This window comes from Ovis canadensis, chromosome 14 (assembly GCF_042477335.2).
Source record: "Ovis canadensis isolate MfBH-ARS-UI-01 breed Bighorn chromosome 14, ARS-UI_OviCan_v2, whole genome shotgun sequence".
In the NCBI taxonomy this organism is placed as follows: domain Eukaryota; kingdom Metazoa; phylum Chordata; class Mammalia; order Artiodactyla; family Bovidae; genus Ovis; species Ovis canadensis.
Genome location: NC_091258.1, coordinates 17,480,983 through 17,489,198, shown reverse-complemented (window position 1 = coordinate 17,489,198; position 8,216 = coordinate 17,480,983). Strand labels below are relative to the sequence as shown.

The 8,216-nt window shown below is 43.1% G+C and overlaps 1 long non-coding RNA gene across 1 annotated transcript in view; it reads left to right on the top strand.

Moving 5' to 3' along the window:
* Positions 1-1,766: 1,766 nt before the first annotated feature.
* LOC138418367 (uncharacterized) overlaps positions 1,767-8,216 on the top strand; it is a 501,494-nt gene continuing 495,044 nt past the window's right edge. Inside the window, exon 1 of the long non-coding RNA XR_011248521.1 lies at positions 1,767-2,093. This is a non-coding gene — a long non-coding RNA (uncharacterized lncRNA). The remainder of the gene's footprint in view (positions 2,094-8,216) is intronic.

Below are 8,216 nucleotides of genomic sequence, written 5' to 3'. Positions count from 1 at the left end.
ATTCAAAGTAGAAATGAAAGCAGAAACGTTGGACAGGATACATGAAATTGCAGCAGGTACCTCCAGCCCCACCCCATATTCATTCCTGTCCGATTATCCAAGAATAGAACTTTGATTTCACTCTTTTTTTTTTCCCAGGTGGAAATCTACTTAGGCGGCGTTCCTAAACTTCCTTGCCTCAGACTGTGGCTCTATGACTAACTTCTGGTGGATGATAAATAAACAAAAGTATGGTCGGAACTTCTGGGATGGCTAATAAAGGGGGTTGAATTGTTGGTGAAGCAATTCTTTTATCTTTCCCTTCTGCCTGCTGCTGGCCAGAAACACAAATCTGATCATTAAAGCACCACAGTTGTGAGTGATAAGATCACAAGGTTGGAAGCTAGGCAGTGCAATCACAGCTTGAAGACTATGTCTGGGACCCTGATGATGTCACGGTGCTCAGACACAGTTCCAGGCTGCACACCTCTGCACCTCTCTTACCTGAGAGAGAAATGAACTATTGTCTTGTTTAAGATACTGTTCCTTAATTTTTTGGTGATACATGACATGTTCTATGTTACATGATACAAAATACACATTTTCGTTCTTTAAAAAGAATAATAAATTCCTGGTAAACCTAATTTAAAAAGAGACAGAGAAGAATAAATGTACAATGTTATTAATAAGATACATTACAGAAAAGCTTAAAAATTTATATTAAAGCATCTTGTACAAACTCATGATAATAAATCTGGAAACTGGGAGAAATGGACAACTTACTGTCAAAACATACAATATCCCATTTGACCCAAAATGATAAAGAAAATTCGAACAGACTAATAAGCATAGCTGAATTCAATGGAGGCTCAGATGGCTTTACCACTGAGTTTAATCTAAATTCATAGATCATGTAATTCCTATGCTATTTAAATAATTCCAGTCCACAGGAAAAAATGAAAGACTCCTAATTCATTGTATAAAGCATTGTAAAGATAGCACACCAGAGAAAATAAGATAAATTTCAATTACAAATATAGAAGCAAATATTTCAAGTAAACTGCTGGAAGTCTGAACCCAGCTATCCATTTATAAAATTATGATATAAACAAATGGGATCAATTTCAGTACTGCAAGGACTTCAGAAACAAGAAGTTTTATCAACATATTTGATTATACCAACAAACTAAAGGATATCAATAGATGTTGAGAAGCTATTCAATAAAATACATATCTATTGTGAATAACTACACAGAGTAGGATTAGAGAAAGGTATTTAAACAAATGCTACTTGCTAAAGATAGACAACACTATTTTAAAGGTTGCCATTTACCATTAAAAACTGGTATCAGTATTAACCATTATGCACTAACGTAATTCTCACTTTGGTCTTTTGAGAAGGAGACTTAATATCCCCAATTTAAAAGATGAGAGAGTGAAGCCCAAAGCGGCTATGGTAAGGTAGTTTACTCCACCGAGTTAGCCAGGAGCTAGGCTTCATACTCAGGCAATCTGGTCCCAGGAGCTCTGTCTTTACCCTGCATCCAAGTCGCTGGTTTATTTGGTCTCCCGCGACCTCGGCCAGCAGCTGCACTGCCGAGCCCCAGGCAGCTGCAGCGACCCCAAGACCTCGCGGTCCACAGGGCGGTCGTGGTCGCGGCATCTGCCACACGCTTCCGAATCAGCCGGTCACGCGGGTGAAGTGGCCACGCCCCCAGCAGGGCGCCCGGCGCGGCGCTGGCACGTCACGCGGCACACGAGGTCGCCCACGTGAGGCTGCCGGCCTCGCCCCGCCCAGCGGCCTCGCGCCGGCTCGGTGCTGAGCGTTGCCGCGCCGCTGAGGGCGCGCCGTGAGCTTCAAGCGGCGCCCTTTCCCCACGCGGGTGCCGACGCGGGGCACCACCGCTGGCCGGGTGCCCAGGCCTCAGCCTCACGGCGCCCTGCAGCCTCTCGAAGGCCGCCTCTTTCAGGTGTAGCGAGCCCCTCAGCTCGCGCAGGAAGGCCTCTGCGGGGACGACGGGGTGTGGGCGGCAGGGACAGGCCGCAGCGTCCGGCCCTCGTCGGCGCCCCGGCTCCGTGGAACGTTCTGGGTCCGCTGGCCTGAGGCCGCTGTGGTAAGTGTGGCCGCTCCCGCCGTGCAGTTTCTTCTGTGTCTGTTCGCCCTCCCAGTCGCCTCCTCATTCCTTTCCGGCTTTTCCAACACAGGAAAGGAACCAGGGAACTGGGTCAGGTGAGCCAGCTCTGGAATGGCGTTTCCATGCTGTGATCTTGTTCCATCCTTTTCCTGTGTGTGTATGTTTTATATCGAGAGTTGGTATTTTGTGGATGACAGCCAGTTCTTTTATTTTAAAATTCAGTTTGACCGTCTCAAACTGTAAAATGTTTGAGACTTTTTTTTACTTGTAATGTTTTGTAACGATTATACAATTTATATTTAATGTTATTATTGGCACGGTGGGATTTACATCTGTTACCGTCTTGCTACTTGTTTTCTATTTGTCTCATCTGTTCTTCAATTTTTCTCCCTCTTTTCTGCGTTCTTTGGGGTTAATATAGTATTTTTTAAAAAAAATCGTGTTGTTCTGATAAGCTCAGTGTGTATCCAGATGAACAAATTCTTGTCCTTATTGTAAGGTAAGGGAGTTAGAGAAGGCGAGGTTCAGAAAAAGAAAGAGACCAGCACTTTACAGGAACAGATCATCTTTAATGAGGCGAGAAGGGGCAGCAGTCAGATTAGCGAGTTGCTGCACTAACCTAAGAAATGAGCAAGTATCTATAGGCGTGTATGTGGAAAGTTACTGTCTATAGGGGGTCTGTTCTTTTCCGAGGTTGTTCAGAGTAGTTATATCTTAAACGGCTGGGGCAAGGAATTTTGGAGATTGGCCAGAGGCTGGACCAGCCGGGAGCTGGGCGTAATCAACCTTAATGTCCTTACCCCCACCCCCACCCCCACCCCCACCCCCACCCCCACCCCCACCCCCACCCCCACCCCCACCCCCACCCCCACCCCCACCCCCACCCCCACCCCCGAGTGAGAGAGTTCTTTGTTTTGCATAGAAAGGTGGGGAGGAACTGGAGGGGAGTTTTAGTTCCAGGCTATTTTGAGCCGTGTAACTTTCCTCCACTTATAAAAAAGTGATTTGTCCAAGTGTGCAAACTATCTTCCTGAATCAAGTGAATCACAAGAATTTCCGGAAGGTAATAGTGAAGTAAAATTTCTTGGGTTGCTGTCTTATCTTTCTGTACTAGGCTCTCCTGGAGCAAATGGTTAAGGTTTTGTTTGACACAGGTCATCTCATCTCTCCAGCCCAAATATTTATTTTATTTTAAAATAAAGTTTATTTTATCCACAGAGCAAGAGAATGGATAAAGTATGGCATTATCACACGCTTGAATATTTTACAGCAGTGAGAATTAATGTACTGAAATGAATTAGCATGAACATGCTGACTCTCAAAAACAGGGAAAAGAAAGCAAGTTGTTAATGAGTACATGTAGTGTGAAGTCATTAATGTCAGTTTCAGAGTTATATGAGTGGTAAAACTACAAATATAAACAGGAATGATGAAAACAAAATTCATAAGTGTTCCTTGGCCCATTTCCCACAAGAGAGGAGAAGGCTGTGATCAGGAAGCATCACAGAGTTTCAATAGCATTGCCTATTTGTTAAGGTAAATGGACTAGTCATGGTTCTTCAACTTATACATGCAAATGTGGTATACATTATATATTCTTTATTTTTAGAAGTACCCATGTACCCCAATGTTCATTGCAGCACTGTTTATAACAGCCAGGACATGGAAACAACCTAGATGTCCATCAGCAGATGAATGGATAAGAAAGCTGTGGTACATATACACAATGGAGTATTACTCAGCCATTAAAAAGAATATATTTGCATCAGTTCTAATGAGATGGATGAAATTGGAGCCGATTATACAGCGTGAAGTAAGCCAGAAAGAAAAACACCAATACAGTATACTAACACATATATATGGAATTTAGAAAGATGGTAACGATAATCCTGTATGCAAGACAGCAAAAGAGACACAGATGTATAGAACGGACTTTTGGACTCAGAGGGAGAGGGAGAGGGTGGGATGATTTGGGAGAATGGCACTGAAACATGTATACTATCATGTAAGAAACGAATCGCCAGTCTGTGTTGGATACAGGAGGCTTGGGGCTGGTGCACGGGGATGATCCAGAGAGATGATATGGGTGGGAGGTGGGAGGTGGGAGGGGGGTTCAGGATTGGGAACTCCTGTACACCCGTGGCGGATTCATGTCAATGTATGGCAGAACCAATACAGTATTGTAAAGTGAAAAAAAAAAAGTACTCATTTTAAGAAGGCAAAATACTAAACGCTGAAAGCCTGGTGTCACATACATGCATCCGTTTTTTCATCAAGTATTACTAGATATTTAGTTCAGTTCAGTTGCTCAGTCGTGTCCGACTCTTTGCTACCCCATGACCTGCAGCACGCCAGGCCTCCCTATCTATCACCAACTCCTGGAGTCCACGCAAACCCATGTCCATTGAGTCAGTGATGCCATCCAACCATCTCATCCTTTGTCAACCCCTTCTCCTCCTGCCTTCCATCTTTCCCAGCATCAGGGTCTTTTCAAATGAGTCAGCTCTTTGCATCAGGTGGCCAAAGTATTGGAGTTTCAGCTTCAACATCAGTCCTTCCAATGAACACCCAGGGCTGATCTCCTTCAGAATGGACTGGTTGGATCTCCTTGCAGTCCCAGGGACTCTCAAGAGTCTTCTCCAACACCACAGTTCAAAAGCATCAATTCTTCGGCCCTCAGCTTTCTTTATAGTCCAACTCACATCCATACATGACCACAGGAAAAACCATAGCCTTGACTAGATGGACCTTTGTTGACAAAGTGATGTCTCTGCTTTTTAATATACTGTCTAGGTTGGTCATAACTTTCCTTTCAAGGAGTAAGCATCTTTTAATTTCATGGCTGCAGTCACCATCTGCAGTGATTTTGGAGCCCAGAAAAATAAAGTCAGCCACTGTTTCCCCATCTATTTGCCATTCAGTCACTAGTAAATTGAAATTTTTTCAGGTTTCCTCCACACTCCAGCCCTTCCTTTTTTTCTCTGCAAGATAAGGAGAAACTGTTTTTATGACCATTAAAGTTCCTTGCAGATAAATAAAATGCTTTGATTTTATAACTATATTTTAACCTCTTCCCTCCCTCCTGGAAAAAGCCACCTGGAATCAGAGTGTATTAGTACTCTATTTTGATCTTTTTTTTTTTTTGAGCAGCAGCTCAAAATGAACTGCAGCAAAATGAACAGCAGCAATATGAAAAATATTTGCAATAAATATTGGAGAAAAGAAACATGTTGGTGACATGATTTGTAGAGTTAAAAAGCCTATAAAGCTCTATAAATTGTGAAAATTAAAAGAATTGGATAAACTAGTGAAGGAAAGTGTGAGGTGCTAACTGTACTTTCCATGATAAATGCTAAGAAAAAAAGAGAGGAAGGTGTTGTGTAAGAGATTGTGAAGAGGTGACTTGGTTTAGAGGGATCCAAGAAGGTGTCTCTGAAGAGGTGACATTTTAGCAAGATCTCGAATGATTAGACCTTTGTTGATCTGTAACGGAGGATGAGTATCAGATGTTACACCTTGAGGTGCCTCCAGTCAACGATACATGGGCTCAGAGGAGGAGGTGATAGCTTTAAAGGACCTGAAGGCCACAGAACTTTTTCCAGGGGAAGTTTGGAAAATCCTGGTTGAAGTCAGCACAGAGATTACACTGCCTTCTCTTAGGCAGAGAGCATCTTGCCCAGTTGCCAACCATTCTGCTGATTTTGGTGGGCTGGATTATGGTGAGCCAGATCAGGAGCTGGGGATGGCTCTTTATAGATCTCAGATTTATCTGTTTTTTGGGGGAAGAGCAAACCCTCTCTATCCAGGCCTGCTGGTTTTGGATATGTTGGAAACATTGTTTTCCTGCAGGGGAGAGGAAAAATCCCAACAGCCAAAGACGACCAAGGCAAACTTTCTGTCCAGCAAAGCACAGATTTATTAACTCACTGCAGTGGGATGGGGTTTATGCTAGTGCAGAGGTCACCAGCCTTTGGGTTCTAATGTCTGATGATCTGAGGTGGAGCTGATGTCATAATAATAAAGTACACAGTAAGTGTAATGTGCTTGCATCATCCCACACCATCCCTCTACCCCCTCAGTCTGTGGAAAAATTAACTTCTATGAAACTAGTCCCGGATGACAGAAGGTTGGGGACCCCTGTGAACTGTGAAATATGGTTGACCAAAAAGTTCGTTCAGGAAAACCCAAATGAACTTTTCAGCCAACCCATTTCTCCTGATGAGAAAGAGCAGGGAGGGTCTTTTTAAAATGAGGCTTGTACTTGAGTTCAGTGGGCAGCAGGAGCCATTTCTGAATTGTTTGTGATCACGGAGAGGTGGACATTGCAGAGCTGGGCTGGGGACATCTTTTGTGAGCCACCAGTAGCCTTCACAGAAGAGGTTCATTATGGTATTCTGCAGCCACAGTGTGACCTTTGTGGAAGTATTCCTTAATGTTAACTTTGCAGTTGGCTTTATTGTGTCTGTTATCACAATCTGGCTAATGGCAGGCCTGATATTTAATACCTCAGAGGAAACGTATAAAATGTCCCTGACATTTTTAGGAAATCAGGGGTGTGATCAATAGTGTTTTTAAGCCCCATTGTACTTGAAGTGCAGAGAAGGCAATGGCACCCCACTCCAGTACTCTTGCTTGGAAAATCCTATGGACGGAGGAGCCTGGAAGGCTGCAGTCCATGGGGTCGCTGAGGGTTGGACACGACTGAGCGATTCACTTTCACTTTTCACTTTCATGCATTGGAGAAGGAAATGGCAACCCACTCCAGTGTTCTTGCCTGGAGAATCCCAGGGACAGGGGAGCCTTTTGGGCTGCCGTCTATGGGGTCGCACAGAGTTGGACACGACTGAAGTGACTTAGTGGCAGCAGCAGCAGCAGCCTCAACTTTTATGCATGTTGTAGCCTGACAGGATTTCCTTCCTTTTTAAGGCTGTATAAAATTCAGTCATATGTATATGCTACATGTTTTTATCCACTCATTTGTTGGTGGGAATCTGGGTTGCTTCTACCTCCTGGCTGTTGTTAATAATGCTGGAATGAACATGGATGTGCAGATGTCTCTTGAGGGGTGTGTGCATGCTAAGTCACTTCAGTCATGTCCGACCCTTTGTGACCCTATGGACTAGAGCCTGCTAGGCTCCTCTGTCATGGATTTTTCCAGGAATGAATGCTCTAGTGGGTTGCCATGCCCTCCTCCAGGGGATCTTCCCAACCCAGGGACTGAGCCCACACCTAACATCTCCTGCCATGGCAGGTGGGCTCTTTACCACTAGTGCCACCTGGGAAGCCTGTCTTCCGCTGTGTCTCATGGTATATATACTCAGAAGTGAGATTGCTGGGTCATCTACTTTTTAATTTTCTGAGGCACCTCCCTATTTCCATAATGTCTACCCCATTTGCATCCACAACAGCAGTGCACAAGGATTTTAACTTCACATCCTCAACAACATTGATTTTCTTTTGATACTGGCACTCCAGATGGATGTGAGGTGCTATCTCATTGTGGTTTAGAGTTCTAGTTCCCTAATAATTAGGGATGTTGAACATGTTTTCATGTGCTAATTGGTCGTTTGTATGTGTTATGTCAAGAAATATCTATTCAAGTTCTTTGCTCATTTTTTGAATCAGGTTTTCAGTTTTTTTGTCATTGTTGAGTTGTATGAGCTTCTTAAATATTGGAGATGTTAACCCTTTTTCAAGTATATTATTTGCAGTTATTTTCTCCTAGTCCATAGGTTTCCTTTTCACTCTGTTCATTTCTTCCCGCTCCATTTGTTTCTTTTGACATGAAAAAAATTTTAAGTTTGGTATAGTCCTGTTTGTCTATTTTTTATCTTGTTGCTTGTGCTTTTGTTATCATATCCAAGAAGTCAATACCAGATCCAGTGTCCGGAAGCCTTTTGCCTATGTTTTTCCTTTAGAAGTTTAGTAGTTTTAGGTCTTACGTTTTAGATCTTTATTTTTAGATTTTGAGTTAATTTTGTGTATTATGTCATAGATGACACAGATTACTTCTTTTCATATTGCACATCTTAATAGACTTATAATTACTTTTTATGCTTAAAAATTTCTTTACACATTTTAGGGGGTTTACTAACCTTTGCA